The 17582-nt window shown below is 49.1% G+C and overlaps 1 long non-coding RNA gene across 2 annotated transcripts; it reads left to right on the plus strand.

The window, feature by feature from the left end:
- Positions 1–3178: 3178 nt before the first annotated feature.
- Gm30812 lies at positions 3179–17113 on the plus strand. 2 transcript variants are annotated; one of them, XR_880609.1, is made up of 3 exons: positions 3179–3429; positions 6446–6592; positions 6765–6792. It is a non-coding gene; the product is annotated as a predicted gene, 30812 (long non-coding RNA). The 2 variants fall into 2 exon arrangements; XR_389557.3 differs by lacking the exons at positions 3179–3429; positions 6765–6792 and adding exons at positions 14476–14630; positions 16433–17113 and having other exon boundaries at positions 5642–6592.
- The last annotated feature ends 469 nt before the right edge of the window (positions 17114–17582 follow it).

Below are 17582 nucleotides of genomic sequence, written 5' to 3' on the forward strand. Positions count from 1 at the left end.
AGAGGAGAGATGTAGAAGCCCTGGATGGTGCCCGTCAGTGGGAGTGACTCCACCTCCCAATTCTTCCTCTAGGGCCTTTTTGTTCTCACGCTTAGCGTGGTTTGGCCTGGGGTGTGCTTAGATTTGGGGTCTGGGGTGCTAAAGTCTGGGGTACCCTTGCTTCTTACCTGTGGCTTCTTCAGATTGTAACTACAGGTATCCCTCCATGTTGTTCCTTCCTTAGCTCATTCAGGCATCCCTGTTGATACTCCAGCTTGCTCCCCACCCTCACCCCCGTCAAGCAGCCCAGGCAGCTGGGCTCCATGGTGCCTGTATTCATGTCTGCCCTTGGAAAACATCTTGTGTGCCTTTTTTACTTCCCAAGCTGGGCTGTGGACCTCACCTGGCCCCTCTATCCTATACTGTGACTTGGCCTGGACAGTGTTCTCCCTGTCATGTCTCTCCAGAGTTTTAAGCATCTTTGTGTGTGGGGACAGACACCTAGAGGGCCTCAGCCTGTTGTGGTGCAGATAGCATGACAGTGTGCATCCCCGCACATGTCCTGGTGCTGGGGCCAGAGAGATTGTTCCCAGAGCGAATGACCACAGAATGTGTCAACTTGGTCCTCCACAGTAGCTGCCCCAGGGTGGTCCAGGTTACCTCCCCAGCCACACGCTGAAGTCATGCCAGTTAACCAGTGGCTTCTGCTCTGGCTAGACTGAGTGATCCCTGTGTCAAGCCTTCTTCTGGGGTCCTTTCTGAAAAGCTAGAGGTTCAACAGTGTGGTGACCTGCTGTCCCCAGCACAGAAGCACTCTGTCTACTCAGAGCCTTGCTGTCCTTAGGATACAATATGGGGGGTACAGGGGTTTAGCTCACCAAAAGACAACATCAGGAAGAATCCCAGATCTGCCCTCCATTTCTCTATCATCAGCAATGAGTCCCTGCTTTCTCATTTCTACTATGGGTTTAAGGACCGAGCACGTGGCGTGTCACAGGAAATTAAGAAGACCATGACTGGAAACCTATCAGCTTCTCCCTGCCAGTACACGCCGATTTTTTCCTAGTGTGTTTATGAATATTGATGGCAGTTACCACGGTAACAGCCAACACTAAGTGTCTCCGTGCCTGGTAATCACAGAGCCCACTTTCCTGGTGGCATGGTTGATTGATTGGCTACCTGTTTGATTGATTGGCCACCTGTTTGATTGATTGCTGTTGCTTTTGCCCCTGCATTTTAGAGTCCCACCCTTAGCAGAGCTGATGTATCAGGGTTTACAAAAAGGGGAGCAGGGTCCCTGTATTCCCTTTGAGGGCACAGGCCTGATGACCTCACTGCCTTCTACTGGTCCGGTTGCCTAGTGATCAAACTGTTCCCAGTAGCGACATCATCTGGGTACCAAACCTTTGAACACACCAGCCTTCAGAGGCCTTTTACATTCTAAACCACCACAGGAAGACACAGGCTATGGCATGCTCGTTCTAACCTGAGCAGCCACATCGGGGAGGGGACCTAGAGCAAACTGTCGAGTTCTTCCAACTGCAAGCCCGATATTCAAGCTCAAGCAAAGAGGGGGATTTTGTGATTCCTGCGTGTTATGTTAAAGCAAATGAAATTGTCATTTTATCAATACTATCCATTATGTTTGTTCAGCTTTGTAACCGACAAGTCTAGGAAGCTGGCTTTGGCTATGGATGGATCCAGGTGTTCCGATATTGTCGGAAATCTGTTTCTCCACAAACTTCAGCTTTCCCTTAAACTATGGGTGTGTCTGCCTCAGATACCATTTTTCCACAGTCTGGGGCAAGGATGACCTCTGTCTACTCCTAATATCTGCAGCTTAGGGCAGAAAGCAAGATGTTTTCCCAACCATCCCAGTGGAAGACTGAGCAGGGCTGTCCATCCATCCATTCATCCATCCATCCATCCATCCACTCATTTTGAGACAGGGTCTTACCATGAGACCAGGCTAACCTGGAGTTTTCTGTGTAGCCTAGGCTGACCCTCCTACACTGGAAATGGGTGTGTCCAGCTTTTACTGCCTAAGATTGGATGTTCACTCTTCTGTGGAACAGTTGTGGCAACAACACTCTGACTGGCAATTTTCACATTGTACGTTGCACTCCCCGATCTTAGCCAAGGGGACAAAGCAAAGCCATCCTTGGGGAATTGGGTAGAGACTAAGGGATCCCCAGATCCCAGAAGCAAAACTGCCAAGCCTGCCTTCCCTTAATGTGGGAACAGGAAGGAAGAATAGCTTGTGGAATTTCGGAGAGTTGTCACAGTTTCTTTTATATATATATATATATATATATATATATCCACATTTATATATATACTTTCCATATATATCCTTTCCACATTTTATACATTTCTAGAATGAACATGAATTGCTGGCACTATTTTTTTTTTAATTATTAAAAGGAAACCCAAGGGTACTGGGGATAGAATTTGGACACAGATGTGCCCTGGCTTTAACCCAGGCTGCGAATGGCTTTCTGTGTTATCCCTTTCAGTTACAGTTTGCACTCTAACCACAGTCAAAATGCTGTGAGCCCGAGGAGCACGTGACGCTATGATTTCGTGCTCTGAGCAGTCCCTCGAGGTCCCACCTTCTCAGGGCATTTACTGTGACATCGGACTCCCGTGAGCTTCTCTCTGGGAGCAGTTATGCTCATCAGTCTCCATCTGATCGGCGGTGAGGTTCGCGAGGCATTGCAGCCGCAAGTCCGCTCCTTTAAAGACACACCACACCATTCCCACAAGGCCTCTGTCTCTGTCACCTTTCTATTGCTGTGAGGAGACTCCACAACCATCCCGCAGGACCCGCTACAAAGGATCAGACCTCTCAGAGCAACAGCAGGAGGTTAACTGGACAGCCTTGGCTTGGCTGCTGCTCTCAAGGTAGTTCCTGCACTGGTCCAACGAGGGGGGGCTTCGCGGCCCACGTTAAAAACCTTTGCACAGGCTCTGCTCAATTTCCCTTCCGGGAATTTATTCTGAGATAAAAGTTAATCAGATATTACGCACACATAATACCCATCCCAAGGTCACTTTATAAAGGTGAGAACTTGAAAATAACCCAAATGCGTAACCAAGGAGACGGTGTCGCAAACCACGGCAGCCCGCAGAGAGTTGTGCGGCTATTTAAATGAGCAGAAAATGCCTTTGTCGTCAGAAAGATGCCTGGGGTGGGGGTTTTGGTTTGAAAACTGAAGCACAGGCTTGAGGGATGAATCTTGGTTTATTCTCACCCCACGCTTTTGCCTTCGGGGTATTCCTTCCAGCTCAGGTCCCCAGGATTCCTTGTGGGCTCCGCGCGCTCCGCTGGAAACCAACGCTCTGGGCTCCAAACTGCTCTTTCCTGCTGCCCGTGGCTGGCAGCTCTCCTGGGCTTCTGGCTTTCTGAGGGCTTGATCTGTCTGACCTGCCTGAGGGAGTAGGACGATGGTGAGAGCCTACAGGCATCCGTGAGAGATGGGTTTCCTCCGGGCACTTCAGCCCGTATCCATACAAAAGTGGACTTTTTAAAAACCTACATCTTTAACTGGAGACAATGGTCACACTGGAGTGACCTCCAGTCCTGGAAGCCAGACAAAGGTGTCCAGATGGTGGGCTCCTCTGTCCATCAGCTACGGTGACATTCCTACATTCAGGTTGAGGATTCTTCTCCCAGGCCACATGCTAGCTCTCAACATAGCACCACCATGCTCCAGAAGATCTCAGGGACCCAAATGTGACATCTTGGTGTTGCTGGTGGTCCTGCCTAGACTGTGTGCCCGGGTTCTTAGTGTTTTAAATCAAAGAACTGGAAAAAAAAATGTCAAAGAACCTCCGTTGTTTTATTTAAGAAGAGAGTAAAGGGGCTGGAGAGGTTGCTCTGCCATTCAGAGCCTAGACACAGTTCCCAGATATGTTCCAGGATGTGTTTGGCCACAAAAGGGGTGTTATGAAGGATTGATAAGGGAGGAGTTAAGGACTTACTGCATTGTTTGAAGTAGACTGTGTGCTACTGGACTGAAGGCAGATGGGCGCCCTGATAAACTACCCTATCCTTGCCTGCCTGTTTGGGATAGGAGAGAATCCTTCTATGGACCAACACCTTGTGTGCCTTCTGTCACCCTCAGCAATCTCTGTGGCCATGTGATCTCATTACCTCCATCTTGTGGGTGGTGAAGCAGGTCCAGAGAGATGCTGCTGTTTGTCTGAGCTTACCCAGCATGCAAAGATGAAGTCTGAATTTAGAGCTGGTCAGTTACTAACCACATTCCAAATATGCAAGAAGGAAAGAGTGTACAGGCACCTGGGGGAGGAAACTGACCAGGCAGCAGGCTAAGCTCCCCGCTGGACTGCCTGTGGCTGAGGCTGGTCATACAGGCTGGGGGTGACACAGGACTCAGACCTTTGAGAAATGGTGCATGTGTCTGAAGAGTTGGAAAACCATCTATTGGCGACAGGTCCAGCTCGTAGACCCAGGAATCAAGTCCTCTGGAGAGACTGGCCCTGACCTACAGTATTTATAATATTTATAGGCTGTAGTGCACCTTTTAAAAAAAAAATCCTTTTCTGGTTTTTGGTTGGTCGGGGGATTGAATTTCAGCCTGTGACTAAGGTCCAGGAGAGACATGTTTACAGAGGCAGAAACGACGACGACGACGGGGATTTTGAAAGTAAAACAGCACAAATCACTCCTAGCTATAAGGACAGTAAGAAAATTTAACCCTTTCTAAGCCTCTGTATCAAGGGATCTTGGATGAGGGCTGGAGGGAGAGTGGCCCAGGACTGGAGAAGGCTGGCAGAGAGGGAAAAGAGGCAGCAACTAAGGAACTGGAGATGGTGGGGACACCAGAAAACCCAATCCCTGGGAAGGCTGGCAACCGCTAAGCCCTCAGTAAAACCACACCCGGCTTTGCCTTGTGATAAGAACATGTAAAGCCCTCTTGTTTGGGCTGAGGGTATGGCTCGGGGGATGGAGTGCTTACCCAGCATGCACCAGGCCATGGGTTCCATCACCAGCACTACAAAAGGGGGCAGGGGCTGGCTCCCTCTTGCTATACCAAAATAGATAACACATTTTATGTTAGAGTCAACTGGTTGAACACCTTTGCTGTACCATGTGTTTATGTGTGCATATGTACATGGGTGCTTATGTCTACATGTATGTATGTATGTGTATGTATATATATATATATATACATATATATGTAGCTGTGTATAAGGATCTGTGTGTATATGTGTGTATATATGCATGTGTGCATGTGTATATAAGCATTTATGCATATATGTGCATATATGAATATGTATATGTGTATATGTGTACATATATGTATGTGTGTATGAGCATCTGTGTATATGTTTGTGTATATGTATGTATATATGTGCATTAGCATATATATGTTTATAACTGTATACCTATATGTGTACAAATGCTTATATGTATATGTATATAAGCATCAGTGTGTATATATATGTGTTTATGTGTATGTGAGCATATATGTATGTCGGTATGTATATGTGTGCATATATGTGTGTATATGTGCATAACCATCTAGGTGCATATCTATGTGTTTATGTATGTATGTACATATATATATGTGTGTGTATATATATATGTTGTATATATACTTCCATATATCATATATATATATATATCATATGCACACACACACATATATATGTAGCTTTTTGCAATAAGAAAAACTCCTGTGCTATGACTTCCCTTTCATCCTGGGTGGAAATCTACAGAAGAAGATCTCTCTAGGATACAACAACCTTACAGACTGGTAGCAAGGTCAGCACCAACCAGTTCCAGCACCAACCAGCTCCAGATTCCTCTTGTCACTAGTCTGCTGGCCTGAGGCCAAGGCTGTGCCAGGCGATCCTAAGGCTGTGGCTTCTGGAGGCTCTCACATCCGGGCCACCAAAGACAATGTTTTACAGGAATACGGGGTAAAGTCTACGGGGTTCTAGCTGGAGGCCAGCACGAATACATGCCTGAGATCTAAGCCAAGGCAGAGCCACAGTTTCCCTCCTCCCTGTGCCCTCTACGCTCTTCCCTGCCTCCCTCAGCCAGCCCCTCTCCGTCTGGCAGTACTGTTCTCTCAGGCACTGTGTGCTGTGTTTGCCTGGGTTCTTCCCCTGAGTGTCTCATGTTCCCTCTACCACACAACATAGCTGGGAGCTGAGAGCCAGGCATAGCTCACATACCCCATGCCTGGCTACACAGCTTGCCCAGACCACAGTGAGCCTTTAGTGACCTCCTCCTCTGTGTTTGGTGACGTGTAGCTTCCGACCTTCTACAGATAGGCGCTGCTTAACCTCCATCCTGCTCCTCTCGTGGCTGTGGAATATGGCACCAAGCCACTCACTTGCAAACCCAGCCCCTGCTCCTGGACATTAAGTAGTTGTTAGAATCTTGGCCTTGTATGTAAAGGTATCAATTAATTTTCCAATTCATCCTGTCTAGGTCAGATGGAAGGCATGCCACAAAGGTGTGGCAGTGGCATACGTGTTCCTCCGAAGCGTCATCCTGTCTCCTTTCCTCCACGGTACAGCTGTTGACAATTGGAACTTGCTTTGTGCCTGCCCTGAGTGCTCCTGCCCCAATATACTGGTTAGTTTTCTGTCAACTTGACTCAGGCTGGGGTCACCAGAGAGGAGGAAGCCTCAACTGAGAAAATGTCTCCATATGATCAAGCTGTACTACACCTGTAGTATATTTTCTTTTCTTCTTTAAAAAAAATTATTTATTTATTTATTTATTTATTTTCTATGATTACATATAGATAAAACATGAAAATCCACCAGAAGAGGGCTTCAGATCCCATGGCAGATGGTTGTGAACCACCATGTAGGTGCTGGGAATTGATTTCAGGACCTCTGGAAGAGCAGTCAGTGCTTTTAACCACTGAGCCATCTCACCAGCCCTAGAGTATTTTCCCAATTAGTAATTGACGGGGGAGGGCCCAGCCCACTGTGGGTGGAGCCATCCCTGGGCTGGTGGTCCTGGGTTCTATAAGAAAGCAGGCTGTGGCAAGCCATTGGGAGCAAGCCAGTAAGCAGCACCCTCCATGGCCTCTGCATCAGCTCCTGCCTCCAAGTCCCTGCCCTGCTTGAGTTCCTGCCCTGACTGCCTTCAGTGATAAACAGTGCTGTGGAAGTGGAAGTGAAATAAACCCTTTCCTCCCCAAGTTGCTCTGGTCACGGTGTTTCATCGCAGCAACAGTGACCTCGGCCAAGACACACCTTTCTTCTAACCCTTCCATGTTGACTTCTAACTCCCACTAACGCATCATCTTGCCCACCTGACCACAGCCTTCTATGGGCTCATTCACCTCTGGGTCTTTAGTGCCTGGCACATCAGAGTCCTAGTGATGTTCAGGAGGAGGGATGGAGAGGGAGGGGCTAAAGCTGAGAGTTTGCCTCTTACACTGGCCACCCACGTTAACAGAACCTAGGGTAGCTTTGGGTCACTGATGACTGAACAATATTGGCGCTATTAATTAGCCTGAACTCTACAAATTAAAATACACACACACACACACACACACACACACACACAGAGGATTTGGCCACAAGAAGCAACTCTCCCTGAAACTCTACTGGTCCCAAATAAATACAAAGAAGAACAAAAAGCCTCATTAATCTTTTAAAGAGATCATCCGAGCCTGGGAAAATCCTGATTCTCAGAGAGGCTTCTGGCAGATCAGTGGCCATCAGCCTTCCACTGTTAATCCACCTGCTGTCCAGGGTGAACCCAAGCCGGCCTCACCCGCAGCCCTGCTTAACCCTCTCGCTGCTCGGGATTGTCATAACCATCCCCACCATGGAGATTCCCCCAGCAGCTCCCACTACAGTAGAGGGAGAAAATCACCCAGCCCTGCCCACAGCTGAAGCCTGAAGCTCTGGGTGCTGTCTTCTGTCCCCCCCCCCCCCCACACACACACATATTCTTGGTGATATGGGGGTGTTGAGGTCATAACTCGGAGATTCATTTGCCCTGCTGGATTAAAAACCTCCACTGTGATTGGCCCCTGAAGCTTATCCCAGCCTTGCCCAAAAGTTAGATGCCTTACAAAGACTCTCTTCACACTACGGGCTAATAGATGGCCAAGGATTTTCATTTCGAGTTTCCCTTCCCACTGCCGGGCACTCTGCAGAGCTGCAAGCACGCCAAAGCTGGTTTAGCACTTGATGTTGCTTTGTTTTCCTGGTGAGCCTGTAAGATGCAGCTGCTGTCATAGCCATGGCACCAGAGGCTGGAGCTTCCATGGGGGACCCTGCTCAAAGTCACACTGCAATGCTGAATATGTGCTCTCTCTCTCTCTCTCCCTCTCTCTCTCTCTCTCTCACACACACACACACACACACACACACACACACTCACTCACTCACACACACACTCTCACAAACACACACATACACACTCACTCTCACACATGCACACAACACACACACACACTCTCACAAACACTCACACACACTCACACACACTCATACACAGCCCAGGTTTCGGTGTGCATGTGTCCAGCCCCTCCCACACCTGCTCCAGACCCTTCTTAGCAAAGATTCTCAGAATTCCCATAACTCCGTTAAAGAAGTACAACCCTGGATAGGAAGGATCATTGGTCCTGTCCTTCCATCTCTGATTTCCTCCACAACAGAGGTCAGCAAGCCAGGATCCAGACCCACCAGGCTGTAAATAAGGCTTTATTTAAACAGGCTTAGCCACAGGCAGTACTTAAGCGTTTTGTGTGCTGCCTAAGAGGAAAAGGCAAAGACACCCACTTCATAATAAGAGCTCTCTAGAGGCTCAGATTCCCAAAAGAGAGACAATGTATCCTAAGACATTTCAAAGCCAGGAGTCAGTCTAGAATGACAGTCGTGCTGACTAAGCAGTTGAAACATCTTAAGGTGAGCCCCTCCTCCATGCCTCTGCCTGACCTAGTGCTGCCGCCCTGTCAGGACCAGAGTCCTCACACAGATCGTCTGCCCCGTGTCCCGCACGCTGCCTGCTGGTCCGGAAGTTCTCCAGGACTGGGAAATTTAAGGGCTTATGGGAAAGTTAGGAAGTAAGACAGGCTGTTAGGTAAAACAAAGAACTCAGCCCACACAGGGAATCCCAGCTTGGGAGGCTCAGCAGGAGGATTACCTTGAGTTTGAAGCTAGGCAGGGCTGCACAGCAAGACCTCATCTCTGTAAGCCAAGGAAGAAAAAGAGCTGAGGGGGGAATGGGGACAGGAAACAGAAACAGAAAAACAGACAGAAGGGCAGAAAAGGAAAGAGGGTGGAAGACAGGAGAATGAGAGGGTATGGGGTGTGATGGGGGTGGGGGAACAAGCTCAGGGGATAGCTCCTACTCCAGAATGCTGAAGAGTTTTAAGAATCATGTGGCTCCAGGGACTCTCTGATGAGGGCCATTTTAGAAGAAGCACCGGAACTTTTGACCTGGCCCTGATGGCAGAGCACCAGTCTCAAGAAAAGATCACTGGTCCCTTGCTCCTTCCCACTGGGTGGGGCTGGGTCGTTGCGGGGCAAGCTTTGGAGATCACTTGCACCCTAGCTCTGCAGCTGACTAGCTATGGAGGACCCACCCTAAAGCTGCCTTCGTGCCTCGTGCCCGTCAGCCATCCAAGACCCTGCCTTATGGATGGAGAAACTGAGGCTTCTTTGCCATGGCATGCCTCTGGCCATAGAGGGTCTCCATAGTGGGGAAGTTGCCATGGTGATGCAGTCTCTTACTCGGGTGGAGTCTGGTTTCATTACCCTTAGCATGGGGTCCACAGAGGCTGAGGCAGCCACACCCCCTTCCTCACCACAGCTCCAAGGAGAAAGATGTTAACCAAATATCCTCCATGCTGTAAGTAATTGGAAGTCATAGTGAACTGTAGCCAGGGCTGGTTACGCCTCTGACCAAACATAGTTTATTTTGAGCATCTGTGACTGTTATTAATAAATAAGAGCTCTAGAGTTCATTGCTAAACCGAGACCCACTCCTTTACCACACTAGGTTCAGGCACGACAAACAAAATCACGCCACGCAGACACCCACCCTAACCTGAAGGAGTCGACCTACTTGAACCCAGCCCAAAATCTTTTGTTAATGTCTCCCAGCTCCATCATGCGTTTCTGCCTGCATTGGATACTGGAGCTGGTGGAGATGAGCTCTAGAGAAGGAATGGAGGGAGTACCATCCCCCTCGCCAGCTGCTGAGTGCCTTCAGTGAGTGGGGGGGGGGGGGTCCTAGAATGAAAATTGAAAACAGCAGAGGTCCCTCTGGGCAGGACATTCCACTCCTTTAATGCATCTTTCCCAAGCCCACATGGTTTCTCATCAGCCACAGCCCTGCACATCACAGGCTCATAAATGCTGTTTCCCTTGCCAATGATTGGCTGAGAGTGAGCATGTGACTCACTATAGCCAATGATTGGCTGAGAGTGTGCATGTGACCCAGTATAGCCAATGATTGGCTGAGATTGAGCATGTGACTCAGTATAATGCGGAAGACACCTAGGCTCTTTCGAAAGACTAAGTCCATTAGCGAGGCCACCCAAAAGCCCACACACTCGGCTGGAGCTAAGGCCAGGTGGTTAATAGCACATCCCGCTCTTGCAGAAGACAAAGTTCACTTCCCAGCTTCCACATCAGGAGGCTCATGGTTGCCTGTGACTCCAGCTTCAGAATACACACACACACACCTTAAAACATCTTAAGAAGGAAGGACACCCCCCCCAACTATACTCTGGGAGCTTGGAGTGGATAGAACCCCGCAGAGGGGAGTCATACTGCCAGAAGATTCCAGTGGATAAACAGGCAGAGTGCAGCCAGGTGGGGATGGCGCTCATTTGTTCTGCCCAGTCTACACCCAAACGCTGCTCTAGTACAGACTTCCTTCCTGGGTCACTCGGCTTCCTTCACTTGACCCCACAGCATCACAATCACAACTCTGTCTCTGTAGAACAGTGAGGGCACAGAGCAGCAGGCACGCTGCCCAGGGTGACACAATGGGATCTTCTACCATTGCCCCAGAATCCTCTGCCTTCACCTCCCTCCACCAGAACTGACACATAGCCGAGCCCTAAGAATGGACATTCTGACAGTTACAGCCATTGAGTAGCCAAGGTGGCCTGTGCTGAATGCTGAGGGAATGGAGACCCAATCCCCAAAGAAGGAAGGGAAGACAGCAATGACAGAGTATGATTGACAGGTAGGAGAGATCACAGGGGCTGGTCAAGGCTTTGCCAGCCACCGTGCCTGGGGCAGTGATACTGTAAAAAACATGCCTGACATTGAGACGGCATGGTCTCTTCCTGCTGTGGGTGGACCATATCCAGTCACCTGTCAATCCCTTTGCTAGGGAAATAGGAGTAGTTGTCAAACATTCAATGTGTCCTTGCAAGGTGCTCCGGGGAGGACTCCAGGTGGTCCTAACGATGATAACAGAACAGCATAGAATCACACTGCACAGTGCTGGCCCAAGTCACCATCAGCTGTGTGGCCTCAGCCATTCCCTGTCCTCTGAAGGCTGTTCACATGTCCTTCTGTGAAATCATGGGAAATTCCTTGACTCTATGATGAAGATGTCAGGAAAGAAGATGGAGCCCTCTGCCCCCAGCTACAACCATGACTGTGCTTTCTCGTTCCATGGCTCCGGGGGGGGGGGTTGTCTCTCTAAAATCTTCTTTGAAGAGGTTCCTGATACTAAAAAGGGGGACATGGAGGAAAGGGTGAAGGGGATGAGGAGGAAGAGGAGGAGGGTGAGAAAGAAGACAGAATAGGAAGAAGAGGCGACATGGAGAAGGGAGTGGGGGGCGAAAAAGAGGAGGAGGAAGGGAGAGAGGGGAATGTGGAAATGGGAAGGGTGCCCACCGCCCACGGGGCAGGGTGAGAGGAAGCAATAGAAGAATAAGAAGGGGAGGAAAGGGATGGGGGGGTGGCAGGGAGAAGAGAGACAACTCGAGAGGAGGGAAGAGGGGAAGAGAGAAAAGGGAAAAGTTAGAAGAGGTAGAGGCAGGGTAAACAACACCAGCTCAGAAGCCCCTGGTAGAAGATTTTCTGTTACTCGGTGGCTGTACTGGCTGGTTTTGTGTGTCAACCTGACACAGGCTGGAGCTATCACAGAGAAAGGAGCTTCAGTTGGGAAACAGCCTCCGTGAGATTCAGCTGTAGGGCATTTTCTCAATTAGTGATCAAAGGGGGAGGGTCCCTTGTGGGTGGAGTCATTCCTAGGCTGGTATTCTTGGGTTCTATAAGAAAGCAAGCTGAGCAAGCCAGGAGAAGCAAGCCAGTAAGAAACATCCCTCCATGGCCTCTGCATCAGCTCCTGCTTCTTGACCTGCTTGAGTTCTTGTCCTGACTTCCTTTGGTAATGAACAGCAATATGGAAAGTGTAAGCTGAATAAACCCTTTCCTCCCCAACTTGCTTCTTGGTCATAGTGTTTTGTGTAGGAATAGGAACCCTGACTAAGACAGTGGCTAAGGGCACCATCTTAGAAGTCTCCCCAGGCCTGGATCCTCTGCTGCCAGACAAGAATGTAGCCTTTGCTCTGACCCTGGCCAGGAGGGGGCGCTGGAACTCCTTTCATTTTGACAGTCCAGGAGGGTATTTAATTTGCACTTTCCTAACGCTGGGGAATGTGAGCATCTTTTCCTTTGTTTCTTAGCCACATGGATTTTGTCCATAAAATCCTAACTTTCCCTCTTCTCTTTTCTTCTTTTTTTCTTTTCCTTTTTTCTTTTTTTGCCATTTGTCGCGTGTGTGTGTGTGTGTGTGTGTGTGTGTGTGTGTGTGTTTAACACTGTGGATATAATCATAAATCTAATATAGTCATGCAATATGGATTTTTTAAAAGATATTTATCTTACTAGTAGTCCAGGCTGGCCTTGAACTTATAAAAATCCTCCTGCCTCAACATCTGAGAGGGCTGGGATTTCAGGTATGAGCTACCATGCCCTATATATAGTGTGGATTTTAAAAATCTTTTACTGGCTTTTGCTTTGTTTTTAATCTCATGATAAGGGCACAGACTGTACTATCCTGGGAGGATTAAACAGCTTAATTTGGGATTCCTGGTGTATTATCAGATAGTTTATTCTGTTACTGACCAGCTCAGAGCACAGGGATGTGGTTCTGTGGTTATTCGGATATGTGCGCATCTTTGGAGTTGGTTACAATCCTAAGGCCAGGCAAAGTGATCTGTAGGAATTCCCCGTGAAGAGGCACTCAAAACCTGGAACCTGGCTGACCTGTGTCTACTTGGTTGAGAAGTGGGTGGCATGACTGATCCACGCTGGGCACTATGCTCTAGAGGCAGCATCAAAGATACGCTCATCCCTGGGAGGTGGAGGCCAGTGGGAATTCTCTATGAACAAGAGAAATTAGCAAGGTAGCACCTGTGAATCATCTCGGCTGGTCAGTCCTGCCAGGGACACCGCTTGTGGCAGAAGCAGACCTCACCAAACATGAGCCGGTATCCGGGTCTCTGGTTGCTGGGTTACACCAGCAGGGAGCGCTGGGTTATATCAGCATTGGTTGCTGGGTTACACCAGCATGCACTTGTACCATTTTGTATCTATTTCTCGTTCTGATGAGGCTACTGTGTAACAAATAGCCCTAGAAAGGTTGGAGATAAACAGCAACAGTGTGGCAGCATGGCCAGCCACTCTGATTTGCTGTTCTAAATAAGCTTTCTTAACCCTCTGGGCTCATCCAACCAACAGCAGGCTCTTTTTCACCCATCTTCTATGGTCCTTAGACAAACAAACAGCCTGGGTGTGGTCTCCTGGTGTGGACAAGGGCACCAGCAGGATTGAGCCTTTTCTTGCCCCGGTGTGAGCAGTTCACCTTCACTGTGACTCCAGTGGGTTTGTGGTCACCTGGGAGACCCGAATGTGTCTGTGAGGATGTTTCCAGAGCGGAGTGAAGACCCACCCACCCTCCACTCACAGCTCTTAGGTATCAAGGGCTAAATAAAAATGTGATGAGCTGAGCGCTGCCATTCATCACTTCGTGCTTCCTGCCTACAGATGCTAAGTGACCCTCTGACTCATGCTCCTTCACCACCATCTCCCACCATCACCGCGACCTCCCCCACCATGATGGAAAACACCCTCAGACTCTGAGCTGGGGTCAACCCTCCCTTCCTGAAGTTGCTTTTGTTGGGTGTTTGTAACAGCAGCAGGGAAAATGGAGGAGGGGTGGCACATGGGGGAGGGGTAGTTTAATCCCAAAGCCAAGGACAAGAGTCATGGACAGAGAAGGTACTGGGGTCTTTGCTGCTGTGATCACAGCAGTGCAGCAGGCAGGCTACAGAAACAGGTCTGGATGGGACCCACCATTTGCTGCTGAGGTTTTACATGGGATCCCTTCCCAGAAATCCCCCCACCCAGCCCTAGGTCACACCACAACCTTCTTGCTTTCTCTCAGCTCTTTGCCAAGGGACAGAAATCTCTGCAGTGCGGCCCTCCTGCTGCTAATGGCTTCTCTGTCTCTCTTAGGGATTGTGCACCAGGAGACCTCACTAGCTTCTTCTGATGATGTTCTCAGTGCCCCCAGTCCTAGCCATGCAGACGACAGTGACACAGCTCTGCAGCTCCTTTCACAGGGACTCCACAGCCACTGTGTCTTTTTCCTGATCACTGGCAAGCACTGGGTAAGTGTTATATGGTTCGCCTTTCTCACTGTGAGCACCAGCAAGGTGTGGATTGTTTCCATGTCAAGACAAACGATGGCTGGCTCATCAGGGTTCAGCAGAAAATGGAGAAACTTCTGCCCCTGGATTCTTTCTAACGGTCTGAAGGCTCAGGATCCTGCATGTGACCCACCCTGTTTGGACTTGGATGGAGTCTCCTTGACTGTTGCTAATGCAAGTGACAATGGAGGGATGGAGATGTCCAAGGGGAGGGAGTGGTTGACTTAAAGGTGCCAGGGCCTGTGGATGCAGGAGGGGACTCTGGAGTCTTTTCACCTGTGCAGAACAGCCCTGCTCAGAGACAACAGGGCACATGAGCATTGATCGTCAGCTTCTGTGGAATCTGCCCTGAGAAAAGGAAGGAGCCGCCAACCTAGAACAGAAGCTCCCCCTAGTTCTATGTCATTGGCAAGTGACTAGACCTCTCTGGGCCTTGGCCAACTTACCTGTAATGTAGATTCAGTGGTCAACATTGTTCCTCAACTTGACTGGATTAGAAACACCCAGGGGTTTGGTAAGCCCACTTCTGGGTGTGTCTGTGAGCTGTTTTCAGAGACCTTAGATTGACAGTCTGATCCAATTGATGGACCAATGACTTCATAGAACGATAGGCTGCCAAGTCAAGAGTTGGACTGGAGGGGTGTTCTTGGGATCTCGGTCCTCTTCTTTCACAGCCCCCTCCTGTTCACCAAGAATTAGGGTATAACCTCTACCAGGCTCTCCCAGCTCTTGCTGCCATGTTCTGCCCAAGTGCTCAAGCCGAGCGACTAGGGACTGAACCCTCTGAAAACAGAAGGCATGCGCTAAGCCCAGTCCTTTCCCCTTTAAGTTTTTTGTGTGAGGCATCTGTCACAGGCACAATGAGAACTTAACTAATGCCACGGCCCAGCGGCTCAGCCGTGGGTAAGAGCTGTGAGCTCACACTCAGGAAGTTGGGCTCAGAATCCAGTCTCCCACAAACAGCAGCACCACCCCTTTAGATACACAGAGTGGGGCTCTCTGGGCAGTCTGGAGGAAAAAGCTGTAGCCTCACTGGGTGTCTCCTCAAGTTAACTAAGGACGGCCAGAGCAAGCCAGGATTCTCAGACTAAGATCGGGACCACAGTTCTGAACTCTGCATTGCTGCCCTAGGAGCTGACAAGCAGGGCTTTCTCTGCTGACGCTGATGGCAAGCTGAGAGCTTGTCACAGCAGACTGCTGTGGGGCAACGCTGGGAGAACACTTCTGAGCTGCCTGCTTTGGGAACATTCCCTCTCACCCCCACATCATCTCGTGACCCCAGAGCCACGTGTGGCGAATGCAGAAATGGCCATAGTCTTCTGCCCCTCTCAGCACATACCATCTCCCATCATGGCTCCATCTTCTCCCACTAACACACAGAGTTAAAATCCTTGACCCTGGGCTAGCACTGTCACTTAAGTCTGGCTGATTGAAGATAGCTGAAGCAACTCTGATAGTCCCTAGCTCTTAAGGCAATGGGATGGTGTTCTGTCCTTTGTAACATTGGTCAGCTACAGGGTACGAGCCCAGACTAGACTGCTAAGGCTGGTAGAGATACTTTGTCCCAAAACCAAGAGGAAAAAGCCACCTCATGCAACACCCAGACACAGAAGCAGGTCCACATGGTCCAGAAGAGTGACCAGTCAACTCACATACGGTAACTGAAAGGACTGAGGCTGTAAGTTTGGGCATGGTTGTTATGAAGCAGTAGCTAGCTGATACACTGTGTGTAACAAAGAACTCAACTCTCTACCTCATTCCAGAATGGTACGAAGAACTTCACATCCCATTATGCCCCTACTCAGTCCTCACCAAGACCTGCAGAGGACACGAAGGCTTGGCCAAGCTTGTGCCAATTGTGCCTCGCTCAATGAAGAAGCCAGGATTGGAACTCAAGCCTACCTGATACCAGAGTCACTTCTTGAATCTGAGAACCATTCTCAGAGTGGAGCCACCCTCCCAACCTGGCCCCTGCTTCCTGGAGGTCCTTCTCAAAACATCTGTGGACTTTTGTCCCAGGCCATTCTTCTTAGTTGACTTTAATCTCCTTCATCTGGAGCCCCACACGAGGAAACAACTCAGTGGACCCCCCATAACATTTAGAGGTGAAGGCTGTTTGTTACACAGCTCTACCGTAGCCATTGCTGACTGAGGCATACACCCTCCTGGACTGGGCAGTGTTTTCCTGAATGTCCATCTCTGCAGTAATCTAGAGTGAGGTCCTACTAAGTGCTCTGCCCAGATGAGTTCTTTGGTCCATCGTTATGTCAGCCAAACCTGGCACATAGTGAAGGTAGGGACCAGGAGTGACTTTCCCATTGCATGAGCGGCGCCTGAATAACGTTAACAGTAATGAGTTTCTAGGTGCTGCAAAGTAGTTGCTTTTTTTTTTTCCTCGTTCATTTTTCAGTGTATAAAGCAATGGCTGCATTGTGACACTTAGATGCACAGATGTCATCTTACTCGGTTCATATTCATGCTCCTGCATTACTCTAAGTTACTGCTCACTTCATAAGGACGTTATTTAAGGTTATTTTATTATTATTATTTATGTGTATGTGTGCACACCTCTACCTCTACCACAGTTTGCATGGGATGGGGGGAGGGGTCAGAGGACAACTTCATGGAGTTGGTTTTCTCCTTCCATTTTTGTGCATAATCTCAGGACTTCAGTTGGTCATCCGCCTTGGCAGCAAGCACCTTTACCCACTGAGTCATCTTGCCATCCCCAGCAGTTACTTCCTTCCAAGCATCGTCTCCTGAGCTGAGAATATAGCTCAAACAGAAGCCGGGGTCTTGGGGGCTAAGGTCTTTGGGGTGGGGTCACCAACAGGTAAAATGTGTAAGCATGTAGCAACATACTGTAAGCATGTAGCAAAGTATTGTGAGCACATAGCAAAAGTATTGTAAGCA

This window comes from Mus musculus, chromosome 5 (genome assembly GCF_000001635.26).
Source record: "Mus musculus strain C57BL/6J chromosome 5, GRCm38.p6 C57BL/6J".
Classification (NCBI taxonomy): Eukaryota; Metazoa; Chordata; class Mammalia; order Rodentia; family Muridae; genus Mus; species Mus musculus.